General features: G+C 45.2%; 1 protein-coding gene and 1 long non-coding RNA gene across 3 annotated transcripts in view; one reads left to right on the forward strand and one right to left on the reverse strand.

Moving 5' to 3' along the window:
* Positions 1-1,498, reverse strand: part of LOC135823464 (uncharacterized) — a 35,639-nt gene extending 34,141 nt beyond the window's left edge. The window contains exon 1 of the mRNA XM_065336312.1: positions 1,160-1,498. The gene's annotated coding sequence lies outside the window, so the exon portion shown is untranslated. The remainder of the gene's footprint in view (positions 1-1,159) is intronic.
* An 8,141-nt stretch (positions 1,499-9,639) lies between these two features.
* On the forward strand, positions 9,640-13,445 carry LOC135823244 (uncharacterized). Of its 2 annotated transcripts, none has more exons than XR_010554635.1 (4): positions 9,640-9,744; positions 10,481-10,900; positions 11,610-11,710; positions 12,986-13,445. It is a non-coding gene; the product is annotated as an uncharacterized LOC135823244 (long non-coding RNA). The 2 variants fall into 2 exon arrangements; XR_010554636.1 differs by having other exon boundaries at positions 10,481-10,603.
* The last annotated feature ends 9,941 nt before the right edge of the window (positions 13,446-23,386 follow it).

A 23,386-nucleotide genomic window follows, 5' to 3' on the forward strand; every position in this document is an offset into this window, starting at 1 on the left:
CTCATTACTACAACTGCCTACGACAACTATCAACGAAAGAATACTGCTCTCCACCTCAAACAACTCCAACTCTCGCACCGTTGACAACAAAGAAGAAAACGCCAGTTCGAAGAAAGGTCCCCACACAAAATGAATGGAACAACTTCAACTTCAACTTGACAAGCACGAACAGTTACAACAGCAAACACTTGATATTTGAACAATCTTCATGTCGATTGCAACTAGAAATATCTATACATCCTCTTGCTCGTCAAGTCTACCTTCGTTACAAAGAACTGAAATGTACGTCGTCTACAAGAGGTCAATCAGTAGGTCCCTGAATGGCCGTCACGTTGCGACACGAGACAAGGACAAAGGTGGAGACCAACGAGACGACAGTACTAACGAAAATATGGGAAGTAAACGAAGAGAAAGAGATGGAATGCCACCATTTGTAACTTACATTCCTTGTTGGAGAAACGTTGATGACAGTGAAAACGATCTACTTTTCTCTTCTTTATCGCTAAGTGTAGGAAACATGATGAACTTCTCTGGTCTATTGAGAGTTCTGAAAATGGTCTATTCAGTTTCTAACTTGCCATACGGATAAAGTCACCGTTGAACTTCTCATAGACGAACACGACTACAAGTAGTGAGTCTAAAGGGAAGAGCTGAATTGAAGAAAGTCATCCTTGCCGTTTGTTAAACTTTGCCTTCAAGTAGCAGTGAAGAGAAAAGAAGAAACTTGACGCGGAAGTCCGGAGGGCCTACGCCTGCAAGAAGGTACTCAGCTGCTTGACGGAATGGTGCAGCGAAGGAGTAACTCACTGTTTGAACTTTGGACTTTGATCTACAGGTCATGAACCGCTACTGAACGATCCACGGTTGCTAACTAGACCGATAAGATGTAGCACTCAGTGCGAGAACAGGGTCAGGGAGTGAATCGAATGATTCAGTCGCTAACGTGAGCAAATACACCAATTATGTCAACCAGGTCAGTTAGTGCAGTACCTGGCGCTTTTCTACAAAGCATGTGCACACACGCTAGCTCTCAACCGTGTCACTCAGCCTGATGACCTAGCTCTGGAGTAGGCATAGTCACAATGTGCAATATCAGTGATACTAATGCTGTAGGGGGATTTCAAATAGACCTATAGCACATGATTGTATTTTTACTTACTGAGAGAGTTGTCCGTTCCTTTTAAGATCTTCTTCAAATGTTTGCTGAGTGGGCTGACTAGAATAAGTAGGTCGTTGAGAGAAGGAGAGCGTTATGCTGAACTTGTTATTCACTGAGAGAGCGTTATGCTGACCTTGTTATTCACTGAGAGAGCGTTGTGCAGAACTTGTTATTCATTGAGAGAGCGTTGTGCTGAACTTGTTACTCTCTGAGAGAGCGTTGTAGCCACTACAGACTGATTAGTAGTTGAGAGAAAGAGTAACAATGACTGGAAAAGGTAATGCACGACTAACAAAGGTAGGTCAGAGGGACTGTTCAACAACACTAGAAGACGTTTCAAACAAAAGAGAAAGGCAGGGAGACGAAAACGGACAACTGGACTGTGCCTTGAGAAATGGATGACTGAGCGGTGCTGACCAAAATCGATGTGATCTGATGTTTGAACGAATCGTGCATCACATCCATGTGGTAAATGGCAGGACATGCTCACTGTCTGGCAGACCACGGACGGCCATCTACTCATACATTACTAATACTGCTTTAGCTTTGTGGCTGTGTGCCTTAGCGCGAACTCAGGCATCTTTTGTTCGCAGCATTGCGTGTGTGCGTGTGTCATTGTGTTGTCACGTGATATGCTACACGTCTGCGCGATGTCGTCGCGCTCTGCACAGACCGAGACCATAAAAATGTGTTGTTTACCTAGTCATTGGTGACAAGAATCACATTCACACATGTAGACTACACACATAATGGGGGACCTACCCCATTACCACATAACAACACTACCTGGAACCAATCACGATTCAATGCTACGCTCTTCTCATCAAATATGGACAAAGAGCTGATGACATCATGTCTTAGGGTACAGTCCCATACAGACCAGGGTGGTGTTGGTGTTGTCAATCTGATTGTCGTAAAATTCTATTTTATAACTGGTTGTTGCTAAAAACATGTCACCATAATGACATGGCGGCTCTGAGCAACTTGACAATGACAATGCAGACACTGTACTCGTAGTGAGTTGCTTGAGTGTGGTCTTTGGTGTGGTACGTCTTGTGTGTGGTTTGGTGTAGTACTCAGCAACAGACTGTACATTCGGGTGTTCGTGCGTGAGCAGATCTACTGTATGTGTAAGCATGCAATGGTGTGTTGGAACCTTGGACTTGGAGGGCTGTTGCTGTTGTTGTTGCTGTCTTTTCCTCTGGCATGTGAATGTGCGTGAAAATCATACTGTAGTATGTTTATTTTGCCAGTAAAAAGGGCTAAAGTAATTCCACCTCCACCAAACACACTCTCTGGCCAACCTCACACACCAGCAACATGAATCCAAGGCTTTTGGAGAAGAGCGCGTTCGGTGGATGTGGAATAACTTTATAGATAAACAAGCCGAAAGCTGCTGCTTGTCCTTTAAGAACGTAAAAAGTTTGTCCTAGTAAACAAATACATCATAACGTAACAAGGTTTGTCCTAGGAGACTCCCTTCGATAGGCATCTATTTGCCTCTGGAGGATCCGTGAAATATAAATCAATCAATAGTAAACAAATACAGCATAACGTAAAAAGGTTTGTCCTAGTAAACAAATACAGCATAACGTAAAAAGGTTTGTCCTAGTAAACAAATACAGCATAACGTAAAAAGGTTTGTCCTAGTAAACAAATACAGCATAACGTAAAAAGGTTTGTCCTAGTAAACAAATACATCATAACGTAAAAAGGTTTGTCCTAGTAAACAAATACAGCATAACGTAAAAAGGTTTGTCCTAGTAAACAAATACAGCATAACGTAAAAAGGTTTGTCCTAGTAAACAAATACAGCATAACGTAAAAAGGTTTGTCCTAGTAAACAAATACAGCATAACGTAAAAAGGTTTGTCCTAGTAAACAAATACAGCATAACGTAAAAAGGTTTGTCCTAGTAAACAAATACAGCATAACGTAAAAAGGTTTGTCCTAGTAAACAAATGAGCCAGAGCACGCGAAAAGGGCCCTTAGGGCCTCGGAGGTCGAAATTCAGGTTGTAACATTTTTGGATTCACAGTTTAATTTAGATTCAAGTAAAAAAAAAACAGACCAAAAAAATACCCACGGAACACATAGGTACACCCGTTTTAGTACAAGGCAAAGCATTGAAAATATCGCAATTCAAAGATAGAAAACTACCTGAATGGCTATAGAGCATTAGTAAAGCAATACACTGTTTCATCTCGTGTTCTGATGACCTAGTCAAGCCAGAAATTAGCTACAGTCATGGCAGCCATTGCTGGAGAGTACTGGCTAAGCAATACAGCACAATAATCTGGGATTTTGGTAGAAAATAGTTTGAAAAGTACGTATCTGAGCCGCACACTTTATTGGCGTGCTGGATATACATGGAGAAAATCCACACATTGCTGGTGCCAAGGCTAACTAGCCTGCTATCCTACATACCTACAGCAAAACATCTATGATGGCCTCAAGCATCAGGCACTGCAGGGCATAATTCGTCCGCAAACTCGCCAGGAACGAAAGGCCGGATTTCTCGGTACAGGTAGGTCTGTCGTTCACGTGACAGCCCCCCTGCCGGCAGGATGTCAGGCAGACCGGCTGCCATAACTGTGGGCACCGTCACTCCTGTTTTCAAGATAGACACTTGCTGAAAGTTGTCTTCAACACGGCTCTTCACAAGTACCACCCCTGGGTTGACTGCCTCGAACACAAAGTGGTGGAACTGGGTGATCCTTGGGATGGGGCGGAAGTACAGCGGGAGAAATTTATCCCAGTCGTACCACAGCAGCCCAGAGCCAGGGACTAACTGGGCAGCATTGCATTCAGTGCTTTCATTGACTACTGCAGCTAGATGGCCCATCGTGTATGTGTCTGCTCGTCTATATTTCCTCTTGAAGAGTCCAAACATCCCATCTACAAGGCACCGTGTGTGCCCGGTCACCATAAAAGATAACGTAATCTTTTTGTGGAGTCCGGTCATGCAGCGCCAAGCCAAGTATGCCATAACGGTCTTATTTTTGTTTTGTCCACAGCAATTATCAGTATGTAGGAAGCACTCACTCTCTTGAAGGCCATGAGTCTTGAAGTAGTGGTGAATGGCAGATACCACTGTGTTCGGGTTGTGGGATTTCTTGCCGTCTGCGCCGAGGGTGTCGCTCTCGTCCAAGAGGTAGTTGATTTGCTTAGGGATCCCTTCACAGCACACTCCGAATACTTGGACTTTGCGGGGAGTCTTAAAATACATCGGACCCTCTTGACGAGCGGTCTTCGGCAAAAAAACATTCTGGGCAAAATCAAAAGTGTAATGAGCTTTGCATTGGCTGGTTGGATCTGGCTGCTCGATGCCAGCAGCTGACATGGCTTGCTGTGATTTCAGCTCATCTCTGGCATCTACAGTTTTCTGGATGTAGTACATGTACTCCCGATCTCTCTGGGTATCATGCACATGGTCAGTGAGATCTTGACAGGCTTTCAGCTTCTCCTGTTCCGACACAGCTGACGTCACTGCTCGTCGCAGGCGTTCGCACTTGGAACATACATCAGCACGAGGGGACATGAACTTTATGTGAGGTACACATTGATGCCAAATTGATCGAAAGCTTGACTCAGACATAGCCTTATTGCCAGCGGTACACGTTGATACATAGGTAGCATACACTGACTTGTACGTCTGATATGCTGGCAGAAATATTGGCGGCAGATCGTCCCGACCATGAAGCGGCGCTGGGTGGGGTATGCCGAAACGTTGAGCATGCGCATCAATAAACGCCACGCACCGTTTAACATCTTCAAATGCTAAGGCATTATGTGGCTTCCTCCTGACATTGCCGTGAACTCGTACACAAACACACCGTTATCCTCCAAATGCTTGCGAAGATTTTTCAATCGTCTGTCACTGACATCGTACACATGGCGAAAAGCTGTCACACACACAGGAGCCCCTTGGAAACTATACTGATATTAATTTTTGCCTTCTCTGCTTCCCAGGATCATCAGTATACACACCAGCATAACGACATGCGTCCAATTTGCTGAGAATAACTAGGTCAAACTCTGATCGCTCCAGTTCTCTCATACTCAAAACATTGCCCTCGACTTCTAACGTTATGCTGTATTTGTTTACTAGGACAAACCTTTTTACGTTATGCTGTATTTAATACAGCATAACGTAAAAAGGTTTGTCCTAGTAAACAAATACAGCATAACGTAAAAAGGTTTGTCCTAGTAAACAAATACAGCATAACGTAAAAAAGTTTGTCCTAGTAAACAAATACAGCATAACGTAAAAAGGTTTGTCCTAGTAAACAAATACAGCATAACGTAAAAAGGTTTGTCCTAGTAAACAAATACAGCATAACGTAAAAAGGTTTGTCCTAGTAAACAAATGAGATAATGATATAAATACAAAAATACAAATACAGCATAACGTAAAAAGGTTTGTCCTAGTAAACAAATACAGCATAACGTAAAAAGGTTTGTCCTAGTAAACAAATACAGCATAACGTAAAAAGGTTTGTCCTAGTAAACAAATACAGCATAACGTAAAAAGGTTTGTCCTAGTAAACAAATACAGCATAACGTAAAAAGGTTTGTCCTAGTAAACAAATACAGCATAACGTAAAAAGGTTTGTCCTAGTAAACAAATACAGCATAACGTAAAAAGGTTTGTCCTAGTAAACAAATACAGCATAACGTAAAAAGGTTTGTCCTAGTAAACAAATACAGCATAACGTTAGAAGTTGTACTTAAGACTACAGACTGTACTTTGTACTTGTACAGAGTTTTCCCTTCAATCGTCGTGACGTCATTACACATAACACTACACATAACAACCCAGTGGCATTGAGTTCAGAATGGAAACTTTTACCAATAGAATACACAGTCTTGAGATACAGAGCCAGCTCCTGAATGATGGTATGGTCCCAGGTCGGTTACAGGGACACTCATTTGCCAATACCCAATTTCAGTACAATGGGAGTATGCATCTCTAGCTCTGTGCGGTATCATATGTGGTAGTTCCAGCTACACATTGGGCCTCCAGCCACAGACACAGACACCACATTTGCAGCGGATCACGTTAGAAAATTATTTCCTTCTTACATGACTTGTAGAAAATGACATCTTGTTTGAGATTTTCCACATTTCCACTATGAGACGAACAGCAGTGTAAAATACAGACTCCACTGTATGTCGACTATGCTACACATCAACACTGTCTAACTGCATCGTCACACAATCAACCACTACATTGACTAAGAGTGATCACGTGACATTCATGGACATCATCATTGCTATCATTTACAAAGCTACATAGAACACAGAAACGCAGTGCATGATATCACGTGACGGAGACTGGCTCAGTCACAGTCAATGACTTACAAGTTACATGCAGACAGTCTAACAGCAACTTCTGCTCAGCAGTAGGCATATGCAGATAATTCCGGAAGACAAATTGGCAGAATTCGGTACTTTTTCTGGTAAGTTTCATGCATGTTTGGTATGTGGATATAGAAATGGAGCAGAATACAAGGAATTGTCCACCATAAGGTTTGCATGGTTCTGCCAATTTCACTGCTTTTCGAGCAGAATCTGCCAATGCCTACTCAGCAACATGGCCAAACATTCTCTTTGGAAAAGTTTTCTAAATTCCTTCATCGTTAGTACGTAGAAGTAGTTTTTTAAAAGTTTTTTAAAGTTTTGTTCTCACTAAGATCTGTGTTGAGATGATTAGTCGGCACCGTTATGTACGGAGAGTCCCATAAGACGGCGACGGGAGCCTCGCAGACGCATGTCCACGGCGCTGAAAATGACGAACTGAGTGCGCACGAGTACCCAAGCCATCATGGCAGAGAAGGGCTTCTCCTATTTCGCTGCTTTAAAGCGACTGGTGGGACGTTTCTGGTACGCACTGTACTCGTGGTGGAGGACAGCATCAGTGGAACACACCAAAGGAGTAAAGGAGCCTCGTAGCTCTTCAGCGGCATGCTTATACTTCCGCTTCTTCGCTGCAGCTGCTTTGTTGGCGGTGGCATTCCAGGACAGGTTGACCTTGGCATAACTGGGTGCGTCAGCATCTACGATGCGGTTATCGAAAAACGCCACCCGGTTACCTTCCCATACTCCGCGAGCGAGCCAGTCCGCTTGGAGCATAGGGCGACCATTCCTGTCCTGTTCCGGGATGAGGATCGGCTCGATGGTGACGCCGCCGAAGGCAATGTCGAAGCTTGGCATCACTGTCACGGAGGTCGTTGTGGCCTCTCTTGACAAGGCTGCCCTCACGCACAGTATCAAGGGTAGCACATACATGTACATGTAGTATAAGTACAGCTTTACAGCGTTTTCCAATATCTAAACTCACTCTACAGAGTTTGGGTAGATTTCAATGTTTGCCAAATTAAAGACTGAAAATGGCCGGAGAAACGTTCTTTACTGGTATGGAATCATAATTTCACGACATTCCTGTTTAGCCATTGCTGTTGAAAATGAACAGATCTGGGTAGTGTGGTTTGAACACAAACTTCGTAACTACACGTACCTGATTGTAGTATGTAAGTTTCACGATGACAGTGTGAACAAGGTGGACTACCCACTGTATGGGAAAACACTACTCCAGGCTCACTGCAACCATACACCGGTTGCCGGGTGGGGTCTCGATCTTGTGCCCATTTGAATCGTATGGGGCTATGCCCCTATTCAGACACTCACTACTCTATTGGAGCATTATACTTATAGGAATATTCCCTGATCTCGTGGTTCAAATGGTCGCAAGACCGGGCCCGCCAACCAGTTTATGGTTTCAGTCAGGAACACTGTTTCTCATACAGTGGGTTCTCCACCTTGTTCACGCTGTCATCGTGAACACATGTTAGTCCCTGGATTAATTAAAGAGGGACGACTGTAGACTGTAGTGCTACCGAATACTACCGATTCCCTGGAATGGAGTCAGCGAATCACTGGTTCATTCATTGACACATCTATGATCTAGATCCTGTCAAAGTTGTCACGGCAATGACATCATGTGTGCGACGAAAACTAATTCAGTTTTTCACATTTTTTTCTTTGAATGAATGGAATAAATATTTTTATGACCGGCTGGAAGTGTGTTGGTCAGTGTATCCAAGACGTGATCGAGGCAAACGTCAGGTCGTTGAATGTCAGTATCATCAGTGAATATTGTGGAAAATGCCACACGTTCTGACCCTACATCATCTTGAAAATAAGTAACAACAACGCACACTGCGCTGTAAACCTTTGTTCCTTTCCTTCTTCTAAGTAATTCTATTCTAATCTTGTCTTCAGATCAGACTGGCAAAGAGCCATGCTTCTCTCACCACCATCATCTATACTTTACGCACGTGGCCTAGTAGATGCATGGCTGATGATACTCACATAGCTGACTGGTAACCATTGGTAACTGTACATCAGTTAGTGTCTGGTGCATAGGCGAACACTCATCGACGACTTGGCTGGTATTGTGACGTAGGTTTCGTGCCTCCAGGACTCATTGCTCACGGTGCAGTCGATGCGCCAGAGCGAAAAAAGCCCTTTTTATTATCCCGGTCAGCTCATTTTGTACAGAGGTGAAGATGACGAAAGAGTGGAACCTCAACATCAACCCTACCAAGACCGAGTGGACCCATCTATACCAAGAAGAGGATGTTGCAAGAAGAGGTGAGGAACGATGGAGGTCCACCCGGTTGCTTGGTTCACTGTACGGAGTCACAGAAGACCTCAAGCGCCGGCGCCAGCAAGCCGCAGCTGCCTTCAACACACTTGTCAACCTGTGGATGCGGAGACAAGTTATCTCTGAAGCAACCCGCCTGAGGTTGTTTGATGCATTTGTGCTATCTATTTTGACCTACAACTGCGGCGTGTGGGTGCTTTCATCCCGGGATGCTACAGCAATGGATGCGTTCCACAGAAAGCAGCTCCGCCGTCTATTAGGGATATCTTACCCGGAAATTACTTCCAACACAGACCTATATGCCCGCTGCAATGCCGAGCCAATATCCGTACTAAGCAGAAGAGCACGGTGGAAACTGTTTGGTCATGTTCTACGCCTCCCTGAAGCAACTCCAGCGCAGGTGAGCATGACAGCGTATTTCCAGCGACAGAATCGGGGCTGGCTCGGACGCCCGCGCATCACCCTACCAGTGGTGATAGACAACGAATTAGCTAAGGCAACGTCCATGCGTCTCCGGAGTCTGAAGGACCTGGAGACACTGCGTTTGGTGGCTCGGAACAGGCAATCATTCAACGATATAATCGCACAGGTCACATTGTAGAGTGCAGATCACCTAGTGCTTTCAACAATAATAACGTACTTCCACATTATGGGAATTTGGTATAACCCCACACGCGTCATTGTTGAATATTCGATAATAGCGTGGATTTCCCCAACAATAATTATATTTTCATTTTTTGTTATCCTCTCCCATGCCGTTGTACATAAGCGGCTTGCCGCGGATATGTCAATACTACTACTATACTGAAGATGACGATTCCGTGAAGAAGTAATGGCTGACGTTGTCGAACATTCAGACCCACTGGAGGCGTTCCACAGCCTGGAGCCTGCCGATAAGGAATTCGATGCGACTTGAGTAAGTACTAAGGTGATCCGTAATATTTTTGGGGTCAGCTATTGAGCCATTGAGAAGTTTCGTGTTGTCGTTTTCTTACACACGGTACAGTGGTAGAACTGATTTCCTCCCTCCTTTGGTATTTAGCCAGTAATGGACTCCATCATATCTTACACAATATCCGAGATAGCAGAAAGATAGTCCCAACCAACCTGTGTAAAGATCTGGTCATGTCTATGTCCAGACCTACTGCTAACTCAAATGGCACGAAATGAAAGAATTGTTTTGTGATACGTAAAATCCACGAAAGTGATATTTCATCACACCTAAGGTTCAAAATATCCCAGGTTACAATAGTTTCTCGCCCATATAGCAGCAGATGGATTGTGTTCCCGGTATATCACCATTTTCAGTGGAAGCATTGTGTTCCACGTCTATACATGCTCATTGAAACTCAGGCAAATGTGTTTATTTGTGTATTTCAGGTCAAAATTCGTAGTGCATTCCATGTTTCTAGCATATATGCCATAATTCCAGTAAACAATAACACGCACGCATCACCTGTGTGCACATTGACTCAATCTTGGTCCAATTCGTTGCTGGTTTCTTGCTTTTCAGTCTCCTCAAATGAAACAACCTTTTGCTTACTGGAAATGTCGCATTCTTCCCTGGCGGAGGTGTTGTTGAAAGTGTGGCATTTTAGCCCTGGCCTGCATAACAGATTTGCCTTTTGCACTCGCATTGTATGATCCTGCAGCCGGACTTGCACCCACAGCCTTTTGTCAGGCCTGTGACAGGCTGTCTGACTGCTGCAAGATGTTTGTCAGAGCCCCACACCATGACTAGGTCATTGGTTCTTTACAATCCCTACCTTGAAGAGGTGGGTAGTTGATAGTAGAATTTGTTGCTTAAATTGAGCGATAATCAGAGGCAACAATTCCAGTGTAGCTGAATTCCACTTGTAGGTTTTACGGCACCGCCATCCATGGACTCTTGGTACTACTTCATACTGAAGTTTCACTGTGTGTGGAATCCGCCTGTCTGTGTTAGTGTTTTCCTTTGATGTCTCTTCGTCTCAGTTTCTTCCTCAGTGCTTGTTGTGATTGGCATGTGGCAGCCAAATGGCCATGGAACTTCAACTGTGGTACTTGCATCAATTGGGCTAGTGTGACCAGTGGTAGGCCTTGACAGATTATGCTAATATTTTCGTGAAATTATGCTTTTCGCATTGCTGAAAAAATTGCAGAATTATGCTATTTTTATGCTAAAAGTTATCATATTATGCCGCATTATGCTCACATATGCTGCTAATGTACAATGTACATGTAATGGTTCTGTGCAAAATAACAGGGGAATTTTTTTGTAGAGGGCATTGCACTGTATTTTATATTAGCAAAAGTTCAACGGGGTCAACGCACCGTCCGACCTAGCTACGACCGTCACTGATTGTAGTGGACTGGACATGTTCTCAAGGGAGTCGTAAACCTACGACTTCCTGGTGCATCTACTTGAACTTGTACTTGCAGAACTTGTACAACTGTATGGAATTTGATGCGAACAGGCGGATTATTCCAATTTTATGCGATTCGTATGCAATTTGCCTCGAATTATGCGATTATTCGATTTTGGTAGGAATTATGCGAAAAATTATGCTAGCATTATCTGTCAAGGCCTAACCAGTGGATAGTAGTTGATTTACATGTTGGACTGGTGTGCCACGTAGCCTTTTGCTGGCAGCCTGGCACTACATGTGTTGCCAGGGTACCTCTTTGTCGATTTTGTCCACAGACACCACGCTCACACTCGGCATGTATACATGGAGCTGCAGGTCTTGAATGCCCTTCCCTTTTGCTATGTTCACCATTGTCATTCTGTATGTATTGTAGGTGCTATGGCCAGCCGTTACTCCTCGTTGAGAAAAGATCCCTGCAAGTGTACTTGACTGGCTGTATGCGTCTAATACGTCTGCAAGCACCAACTGAAGTGGGTGAGTGCGAACTGGATGACTTACTGTAATGTCGTGTATGAAAGCCAGGCGTATTTCTGTAGAAGCCGGTGTGGTGGCTAGGCCTCTATTTACATTATGTTGCATTATGTTTGTAGTCAAACCAAACTTTTTATGGTTGCCGATGCAAAATCCACATTATTGTGCTAATTGCATATCTTGAAACTCAGGCTTGTGTTCAGAACAGGCTTCTGCATAAGACAGGCTTTTATAGAAAGCAGTGGAGTAAGTGAAGGACTGTTTATACAACTTGTAGACACCACAGGTACTACAGGTATGTGTGTGAAGCTTCATTCCAGGGGAGAAAACGAGAGCGAGGGGGAATTGTCACCATCCAGTATTGTCCACCCTCATGACCATAGCTTGGGGTGGATAGTCCTGTCCCCAGGGAAAATCGCGGAACAAATTTGCGGTGTAATTTGCGGGTAAATATGGCATAATTTGCGGTGAATTTGCGGTAAATATGCGGTGAATATTATTGATATGCGGCAAGTTTGCAGTTAATATGAGGCAATTTACCGGGGAGCCGGTCATGTGCCATGTGTATGCTAGGGAGCACGCACCCTACACGTAGACTCTCTACTTGATGTCAACGGCTCACAACGGTCAACCGAACAGTGCACTGTGTGTACGTGTAGCGCAACAAAAAGTTCAAAAACGCGGGAAAATCGTGGAAAACGCGGTCTTTTAAAACATCGCAAAAAAAGCGGGAAAAAACGCGGCCGCGGAATCGCGATTTTCCCCGGGGACAGATAGTCTGACAAACAGATGATAAGTCCTTTATTCTTAGTTTCTCGGTACTCTCCTCCACTGTACATTGGCCTGCTGTAGGTCAATTTGGTGGATAACTTTGACAGCTGTGTCCATGGACTTGCCCTTTACTACATCGTGTTTTGGGGTTGCATTCGTCCTCCATGGTTGTGTGTAGGCACCTGGACAGAGCCCGGTGCAGAGCTTGGGTGGTACCCAACCGGCTCACATGAGCATGATGCCACTGTGACCTTTCTTAGCTTTGGGGTATGCAGTAGGAATGTGTGCCACTAGTCCCTCCTCCATCAGGGACAGTAGAGTTAGTTGGTAATGCTTGTAGCGGGAATGTTTTGTGTCAGGTATTCGTCAAAGTAATAATATATTTATGCCATTTTAGCAAATAATGTTGCTCCATTGTGTAACAGTTTGTCTGCTACTAATTATACTCCGTCAAGCATTCATCTTCTGCATGGTATTGTACTGCTTTGTCTGGTTTATTGCTGCCAGGTGCTGCGCAATGTCAACGATCGATGCACGTAATCATTACCCACAGCAGTGGTGTCGGTCAGTGTGGTGTAACTACCTTCCTCAACAATCACCAGCTGCTGGCTTGTGACAGTTTCGCCGAAAATTAGTCGGTCTCTCTCATTCCGCTATCCCTTTGTCGACTCTGAGGAGATGCTCGACAAGCACATAATTTGGTACTTCCCGTACAGCCTAGTTTTTGCAGTATTTGCTTCCTACACCAGCCACAGTGCTTTTCTTCCCGCGTTCTTTTTTCCGCTGGACGGTTTGGGATTATCTTTTGTGTTACATTCTTTCGTTTTCTGTTCCTGTTCTTGTGTGTTAACGTTTCAGTGGAATGGTGCAATGCATTTCCAACCAATGCAGTCATTCTGGTTTAAATTGGATTGAACTGTACAGGTTTCCAATGCTTATGGCATATTACTGATGTATTCTCAGTCATATTAAGGACACATGGGTGGGTAACCCGCTTACAGGGCGGTTCTCATCGGCAGCAGCAGGTACACTGGGACCCACGTGGAGATTGTGGGTGGTGTCCAACTAAAGCTTTCGTGCTTTGGCCTATGCCAAGGGCATGATACGTACCCTGTGCATGGAAAGACGACGAAAATCAGCAGCTTTGCAAATACACCTCTACAGCCTGTTTCCGCAGTGACACACATTGTGGCTGTTTTTCATCCGTTAGTACACTATGTTTGCTGGCGCAGACATGTGTCAGTATTGTCCGGTGCTACTGCTAACTCAAATGGCACGAAATGACAGGTTTCTCGTCGCTCGTCAATGGCTGAAGCCATTCTTCTTACAAACCCGCCCGCCATGCGAACGGTTTAGTAAAACCACCACCCTCGCTCATGCAAACACTAGGGCACACGTATAGTATCGACGGAAAATGCACAACAATGCCTCTGAATACTCTTCTTCTTGAGAAAATTGGCATTGACTGCCCGACTGTCGATAAAAAATACGTCTCAAAAATGCAGCTGTTTGCATTTGAATTTTCCCGCGCTTTGGCATTTGGGATAATAAAACTACCTCTAAACGTCGACTTTACGCAAAACGGCGCATCGCCTGTGTGTGATGAAACATATCAAACTCAAAGACAAAGCTGCACTACAGTGTATAAGTTATCAGTGTGATGTAGCAGTTAACTATGTGCATGCACTCTACTTCGCACCGCACACCAGTTCTGTACTCAACTCCGGTTGACTAGATTATCTGCAGTGTCTTAAAAACGCCCATGGATGACGCCTGATCTGCTTAATTAATAATATCCGTACAAAGCACAGGTTATACAGGAAATACCTCCGGACACGGACGGCTGAAGACTGGGACCAGTTCACAACTCAGCGAAACAAGACAACAACTCTTCTCCGCAAGGCCAAGTCCAAATTCGTTCATAAATCAGCCAATGCCGACAACCACTGTGACCAAACCCATACAAACCGCCCAAACCTCTACAAACTTATGAAGACCCTTCGAATTTCACCAAGAAAGGAATTCCCAGCTTTGAACCATGATGGAAGGAAGCTCACATCGAACTTAGAGCAGGCAGAAGCATTCAACAGCTTCTTCATTTCAGAAAGCAAGAAGTCCGTCTCAGTTGACAAGGAGCCAGTCCCCGACATCCTTCTACCAACATCCGGCGAGAGAGAGCTTGCCCAACTCACCACCACACCCGCCGAGGTGGAACAGCTCCTAGGAGCTTAATCCTTGCAAAGCCCCTGGGTTTGACGACATCCCAACAAGACTCCTCAAGACCACGGCGCGTGAGCTGTCGCCGTCACTCTCCCGACTTTTCAATGAGTCATTTCTGAGAGGTGAACAACCGCAGGACTGGCGTGATGCCACTGTGAACTCACTTTACAAGAAATCCGAACGGTCATTGGTAACAAACTACAGGCCTATATCACTTCTCAGCGTTATCAGTAAAGTGCAGGAGAAGATCGTCCACAAGAGACTCTACAAGCACGTCACACCCTTCCTCCCAGTGGACCAATCCGGTTTTCGTGGCAATGATAGCTCCGAACTCCAGCTCGCCAGACTCGTGCACCAGGTTTCCGAGAGCCGAGATAAAGGTCTTTCCGTCACAGCTTGCTTTTTTGATCCCTCGAAGGCTTTCGACAGAGTCTGGCACGCCGGTCTCCTCAAGAAACTGCAACACCTCGGCCTGAAGGATACCGCCCTGCAATGGATGGTCAACTACCTCACCCATCGCCGTCAACGTGTTCGTGTCGGTGACGCCTTCAGTGAGTGGCAAGCCATACCAGCAGGGGTGCCCCAAGGATCCGTTCTAGGCCCCCTGCTGTTCTTGATCTACACCATTGACCTGCCCTCTGCCTGCACCAACTCGAACACAAAGTGCAGCCAATTTGCAGATGACACGGCGCTCATCGCAACACACCAGAGCCGTTTGACATCGGAGTTGTCCCTGCAGTCAGCCGTTTCAGCGCAGATGGCACCTCCTCGTCAATGCCTCAAAGACCGTTACCTTGTCGTTCACACCAAACCACCAACTCAACATCAATCTTAACGACACACCCCTAAAGCAAGTCAACGAACACCGTCACCTTGGAATCATACTACAAAACAACCTCCAATGGAACTCACATGTCACGCACATAATAAACAAATCCAAAAAACTCCTTCACCAACTTCGTAAAACACGAGGCCAACTTAACACCCCCAGTCTGCTCGTAATCTACACCGCCTACATTCGCCCGGTTATAGAGTACGGCAGTCTCGTGTTATCCAACACCACCCGCACGCAGAAGGACCAATAGATCAAAGCCGTGGCCGATTTCGCAGCAGCCCTGTACCCGTACACTCTCAGCCCATAAACGTTTTTAAAGAAGAGAAACAGTGACATGCCCCCCTCCCCCCCCCCCCCCCCCACACTCTCAGGCCATAAACGTTTTTAAAGAAGCGAAACAGTGACATGCCCCCCCCCCCCACACACACACACACGGACAGTATGTATAGGCATAATTATAACGAACGGTCTTTTCCTGTTAGCTCTGTTTGTCCAATACATGAGATAAAACGTCTTTCTTGTTGTTTTTCCTTCTACATGTAGCTGCTTCCAGCATGGTAAACGACAGTACCATGGCCTTTTCAGATTTTCATTGTACTGGAAGTACCTATTTGTAGCACCTCCCGGGATCAGTATTTTCCACTTGAAATAATATCCACCCCAATGCCTCATTCTTAGCATTCTTTTATTCGCTTCCATGTAATTGGGCTTATTGCCCGTTTGGTATTGCGAATTCAAATAAAAAACAACAACAACCCTGCGCATTCAGTCCGCCGACGCGACAGCGTTTATGGGGCCGTTCCAGGTGCAGAAGACATCCATCAATGGCACTTTGCAGTACGGGATACGGAAAGGGGGCTCCACGACTTCGTCGACTTCTGTAGTTCTCCTTCCCGTCACGTGTCAAAAAAGTATCAACAACGTGTCGACAACGTGTCGACCACGTGTATAGCGGTACACTAATTCTCGTGTCATAAAACTGGAACATCGAGCACCAGTATGGATTATGGAAAGGCTTCAGACAGGAAGCCTTTCCAATCACATACATAGTGTACATAGTGTTAATCACACTTTTTTTTCTTTTGGGTTACATTTGTTTCCTTTTTTCTCTCTCCGAACACGAGGAGGGAGCAGCAAGTTACTCATCATTCCTGTCTCCCCCACTGCATCCTCAGCTAAGCGCATTAGCCATGCTGGAGCTATCCTGTGGAACCAGCTCCCAGACACAGCACGCCTCGAAAGAAAGCGCTCCACTTTCAAATCGCTAAGCCTGGCCTTTCTGTTAGGCAGTACCGTCAACTAGGATGAACTCATCTGCTTCACTACCTCTCTCTCTCAATCTCTCTCAATCTCTCTCTCTCTCTCTCTCTCTCTCTCTCTCTCTCTCTCTCTCTCTCTCTCTCACTCACTCACTCACTCACTCACTCACTCACTCACTCCTTTCTTCCCGGTTGCCGTGCTTGTGACTTTTTTCCCCTGCTGCCGTGCTCATATTAGTTATCTAACTACAGCTGTATCTTCTTCTTGGTTCTGTTTGCCCGCTTATTATTATATATTTTTCTTTTCTCTTATTATCAGTGGGACCATTGTCATTAGGTTTAGGCCTGTTTTGGAACTCCACTTTAAATAAAGCCAAACAACAACAACAACTTTTCTGGTTTTCTGGGTTCGCATTTTAAAAATTTGTATTGCATTTTCATCCATTGTGTTTCTTTATCAATCCTTTTGTACATTCCTGATGATGGTCATAAAGACCGAAACGTTGTAACGATACCAATGGATTTGTGTGAAATGCAGTGCTCTCTTGAGTGTAGGCAGGTTGCCTGCAAACAATTCAAATCCTTTTGTAGTTTCATCATTCATTATTCTTGCTGACACATCAAATGGCTGAGTGCAATGACAAGAAGCTGAAGTTCGACTGTGTTTTCCTCGACTTTAAGAAAGCTCTTGATCGTGTGGATCATCAATGAAAAGAATTCGGGTGGACACACCCATTCCCATAGCGCTGCACATCACATCCGAACCAGTTCCGTTATTTTTACAACGTTTCGGCACTTAGCCATCGTCAGGTAATAACAATGAATACCGTGGAAGCCACACAAGAGCAGTATATACGCAGAGTGTAGCGCCAAAAAAGATGCGAATTATGTCACCTGGTATGCAGAAGGGGGGGGGCAGAGAGAGAGAGAAAAGGCGCAACTAGCACATCACGGAGGAGAAGCAGCAGAAGGTAGCGCGCATTGTGCTCTGTGAATGGCGTTACGCAGAGTGTAGCGCCAAAAAATAAAATGATGCGAGTTATGTCACCTCTATACCGGGGGGGGGGGAGAAGGTGTAACTGTGCACATCACGGAGAAGAAGAGCGCGTCGTTGTGCTCTACGAAGTGAGGGTACATGCCAAATAATTATGGTGTTAATTCTAGCACAGGAGGGGAGCACGGAGCCCCATGTGTGTGGATCATCAAGCATTGCTAAATGCATTTGAAGGAATTGCTGATAGGCCAGCAGTCGACTGGCTCCGAAGCTTCTGATCTGAGCGAAAGCTGTCTGTAAGGTTGGAGTCCTTACAGACCTGTGGAGTCCCGCAGGGATCGCATCTTGCTCCAGCCCTCTTTTTATTATTTGTAAATTCCCTGCCCTCATCAATCACCTACTGCACCCCATACTTATTTGCTGACTATGTCACCCTCCTGTATGTACATGATAACAAGAATTCCCTGCAGTGGAACCAATCTCGTCTAAGTATCAGCTCTTGCTACTCTATTTCCCCCCCTTATTTGCTGACGATACTGCACTGCTCCGGTTCAATGAGTGTCTAGACAGGCTGCGAGACAGTCTCCAGCGCGGTATCAACGAAGTCCATCAGTGGATGACTACCTGGAGACTAAGACCTAATATCGCCAAGACTGAGATACATGTATTATTCCTGCCGAACTCAGAGCCAACCAATGCATTCACTCTTCCCGGATCCCTCACAGACCTCACAGTGGTAAAACAACACAAACATCTTGGTTTGGTCATTGACTCAGACTTATCGTTTAGTAGACATGTCGACTATATCTGTAGCAAAGTCAGTAAAGCTGTTGGCTACCTCGTGTCTCACTGCTCCCACCTACCGCTTGAATGCATTCGCCTTTTTTATCATTGCTATATTCTCCCCATTTTTCTCTATTGCTCAACCGCCTGGTCATCCCTACTTAGTAAATCGTTAATGAGTACCCTGGAAGTCCACAATAAGAGGATACTCAAAGTCCTTTTCCGCAAACCATCAGACTTTCCTTCTGCCGAGCTGTATGATATGTTTAACACCTTCCCTATCTCTAGTCAAGCGGATCGAAAACTGTGTATTGTTGTTCATTCTATTCGTCTTGACAAAGCCCCGCCACACTTGCGTAAATATAACTGGTTTCTTCCCACTCGTCCTACACGCAATTCCTGCACTTTACCTAAAGCCCGAACCTCAGCTTATACCAGATCTCCGTTTTTTGCTGCCTATTCTCTCTGGCTGGCCCTGCCTCTATCAGTAAAATCGTCTTGTACGCTAAAGGATTTCAAGGCCAACATGAAGCTCGTGTTCTAATAACTGCTAGTTCTTCATCCACATTTGTTTCTCTTTGCCTCCAGTAATGTGTAATATTAAATTTTATTTATTTTTGCTTTGTTTTTGTTTACTGCCATGGCTGGCTACCGCCCCCCTCCCTCCATATTGGCCTATATTCTCTGGCCACGGGAAGGTGAAATAAATAAATCAATAAATAAATAAATTTAAACTTATCCATATATGGAATTATTCCATATATCTTCAGAACACCTCCAGCATTTTCACCTTTCACTGTCTTCAAGTCCATGAAGACCAAACAAACGTTTTCTTTGTTTGTTGTTTGTTTGTATTCTTTATTTAGAGTGGGAAGTCCAAAACAGGCCCTAGCCTAATAACAATGGTCCCACTAGTGAGGGAATTCTGTATATCTGTGCATAAGGATCAGTGAGTTAACATCAATTATCACGGTGTGCGTTTTTCTTCCCTCTTTTCCAACAAAGCTGCAATGCTATGGAATTGCCTGCCGCCTTCTCTTACCTCTATAACCAGCCTCCCCAAATTCAAGCATTCTCTCTATCAGCATTTTCGCCGATATATTCATTACACTGACGGTATCCCAACTCCTTAATTACCAGATTTTGTATGCCTCGATCTATTTCCTTAGCCTATCCTCGATTAACTGCTCCCTCTACATAAAGTTGTCATTTCATTCTTCTCGCAGGAGATCCCCTCGACAGGCCCAAAGCCTTTGGGAAATCCTTAAATCTAATAAAATACAAATACAATTACCTTGCTACTCATGTGAGGTCTTTTCTTTAAACATCACACTGTCACATTCGTAGCCGGAGCCTTCGAACTGTGTAATTGGGAATTCCGCTAGGACCTGAAAGGTCTGACGTGGAATTCAGGTTACACTAGGATGTGAAGGCGGAGAATGTGACCGTGTGTTCCCACCCGCACCACCCATGTAGCTGTCTCATTCTCCGCTGTCAGACTTTGCCGCGGCTTTTGCTTGTGCATAAATGAGCTCATCAAAGGGCGAATTGTGAGAAAGGGCGGGAATATCAAGGGGACAAGGTTGTAGTTTGTGTAAACTTTCTCTAAGAGTTGGTGGACAAGCCAATGGTTAGCTACTCTCATTGTAATATCAAAAAAGGTTTTCTTTCTAGACCAATAATAATAATAATAATACGAAATAGTTGCGTTGCGAATTTTGCGAATGACCGAGGGTCCTCGACGTCTGTCTCACCGTCCAGGAGCGACACTGACTCACGCTGCTATCTGGTGTTCACGAGGTGTTTATCGCGCTGGAAGCGGAGCGTCTCTGTAAGTTTGTATCCCTGGTGATGTTTGTGCCTGGAGAGCACTATATAAGTGGTGCTCTTCAGGCACAATCTTCCTCAGCCTACTCAAGCTCAACTGATGAGGGGTGAATTCCCCGAAACACTGTGTATTGAGCAGGGAGTGGTGCTTTCTTGCAGGTTTGCTGAGTCGAAGGTTCGATGGACTTCTCGTGTGCTCTGGATGGCAGTCGTGAGTCAGTCAAGTGTCAAATAAAGTCGGCGGAATAGCGCGAGCTCCGGTGTGGGGGGCAAACCTTTCTTACAACTATTTGTCCTTTTTGTTTTATTTTTTTATTTTTTATTTTTTCACTTTCTTTTTGCTGTCCCACCCATGGAAATATTTCCCGGTGGGTCTGGCTTATCGCCTTCGAAAGAAGTGAATAAAGGACGACACCGTCTGGCATCGTGGTCTGCTTGCAAAGCTAGAGTCCGTCTTCTTGGTACATGGTCCAGCCCTGCAATGGCTCTCATCCTATCTTTCCTGCCGCCACCAGACTGTCAGAGTATCTACCTCCCTATCAGACCCATTACTAGTCGTGTCTGGGGTACCCCAGGGGTCCATACTTGGGCCGCTCCTATTTCTACTGTACGTTAATGACTTGCCAGCCCTTGTACCAAATGTAAGTCTTTTTGCTGACGACACTGCTCTGATGTGCTCCGACAGCTCGGCAGACAACCTCACGGCCTCCATGCAGTCCGGGGTCAACGCTACAGTAACATGGATGGAAACCTGGAAACTGAAGCCTAACCTCGCCAAAACCGAGGCCATGTTCTTCTCTCCCTCGCCCCCCCACTCAGCTTCTGTATTTTCCTGGTCTAAATAGTACACCTATTAAAGTTGTTAACGAGCACAAGCACCTGGGCGTTATTCTCGACCGCCAACTCTCCTGGTCTCCACAAGTCCAGTCTGTGTGCAAGCGTGCGAGTGCGTCCTTAGGTATGCTACAACCCCACTGCCAACACTTGAATGATAACTGCAGAAAATTGTTCTTTAAGTCGTACATTTTGCCTATATTTGACTATTGCGATATAGCTTGGTGCGGGTTGTCTCAGACTTTACTCCACAGACTGGAAGTACATCAACGCTTGCTTCTGAAAATTCTGTTTCGAAAAGACCAAACATTTGCCTCCCTTTGTCTTTATAAACTTGCTTCCACGCACCCTCTTCTTGCCCGACATCAGCAGCATCTTTGTATCCTTGTGCAAAAAATCTTCCTAGCCCAAGTCCCGAAACATATTGCCAAGTACAACTGGTTTGTTACCACTAGACCAACACGCAATGCCTTATCACTGCCCCGAGCTAGTTCCTCTCTGTTTTTGAAATCCCCTTTCTTCTCAGCATACTCCCTTTGGTCTAACCTGCCTACTAGCATTAAGACATGCCAGGATATCAGGAAATTCAAAGTCCAGCTTTCCACACTGTCTCATCCGAAGTGATCCCATGTATTACTAATGTGCCTCCCTTTCTTTTTCTCTCCCTATCTCCTTTCCCTCTCTGACAGCATCTTTCTTTTTCTCCCTTTTAGCTTGCCGTGGTTGGCTATCACCTGACCTCTCATGTTTATTGGCAGTCTTCGGACGGGCCAGGAGATGTTGAATAAATAAATAAATAAATAAAGGAGAATAATAATAACAGCTCGCATGTACCCCATGGGTGAGATCACCCATGGGGCTAACGCATCTGTCGGCAAAAGAGTTGGAGAAACCGAGAAACACATGACATACACACCTTCTTCATTCTGTTATTGCAGGGAAAAACTACCTCGATTCCACCATGAGCCTAGGCATGAGGAATATAATATTAAGTACAGAATGTTATTTACCAAAAGGATATTCAAGTAAGCGCAGATATTTTTTAGCATGATAAGTTAGTACATTGATTCACAATGCCGAGCCAAGCTTCCTTGTCTCGGGAAATAGCTTCCGCTTCGGCAATGGAAACGTTTATTGTCTTTAAGTCATTCTTGATGTTGTCGATCCATCTGGTGACGGGGCGTCCCCTGGGCTTCTTGATGTCTTTGGTGTCGATTGAAAGTCTTAGAGCTTTGTAGGATGTCGAGTCACTGCCTTCTCTGATTACATGGCCGAACCATAACAAGCGCCGTTCCCTGCATGTTCTGGTGATAGGCAATTGGTTGGACAGCTTGTATAAGTTTTTATTCCCGTAGCTATGCAGAAGACGTTACTTCAGTAACGTCTGGCGCTAGCCAGGGTCCACACAGCTTTAATTTGGTGTTTGTTTGTGTGTTTGTTTGTTTGTGTCACGCCTGGAGCTATCCCGTATCTGTCCCGTATCTGTCCCGTATCTGTCCCGTATCTGTGACTACAAAGGCTCTACAGGATTGTACATAATAGCTGTCCACAATATGTACCGGCTCCTGTATCTGTCCCGTACCGTACCAATATTCGTCGTATTATGTGTACGACTTCCTGATGTAGAGGGAGATTTGGAAAGAAATAGGGAGACGAGGAGGAAATTAAATTAGAATAGACGCCGAATAGGTGATAGGATGCGTCAGCATAAACATACTTTTGAAGAGAGATCCCGTCGTCTCCAAAATAAGCGTGAACGAGCGATTCAGCGCCGGTCACAGGAAACGTCGGAAGAGAGATCCCGTCGACTCCAGAACGCCCGTGATCGGCAGAGTCCGCGCCGGTCCCAGGCAACGTCAGGACAGACATCCCGTCGAGTCCAGAACGCCCGTGATCGGCAGAGTCTAAGCCGGTCCCCGGAATCGTCAGGACAGACAACCCGTTGAGTCCAGAATGCCCGTGATCGGCAGAGTCAGCGCCGGTCCCAGGAAACGTCAGGACAGACATCCGGTCGACGCGCAGAAAAACTAAATCTGCAGCCTCTTTTGCCGTCGGACAGGATACGTATTTTAGGAGACTGTAAAGTTATGTCATGTGCTCCACAGGCAACCATGCATTCGGCGTCGTCATTGGCTCAACAGGTCAATGTACATGTA

Source organism: Sycon ciliatum, chromosome 8 (assembly GCF_964019385.1).
Source record: "Sycon ciliatum chromosome 8, ocSycCili1.1, whole genome shotgun sequence".
NCBI lineage: Eukaryota > Metazoa > Porifera > Calcarea > Leucosolenida > Sycettidae > Sycon > Sycon ciliatum.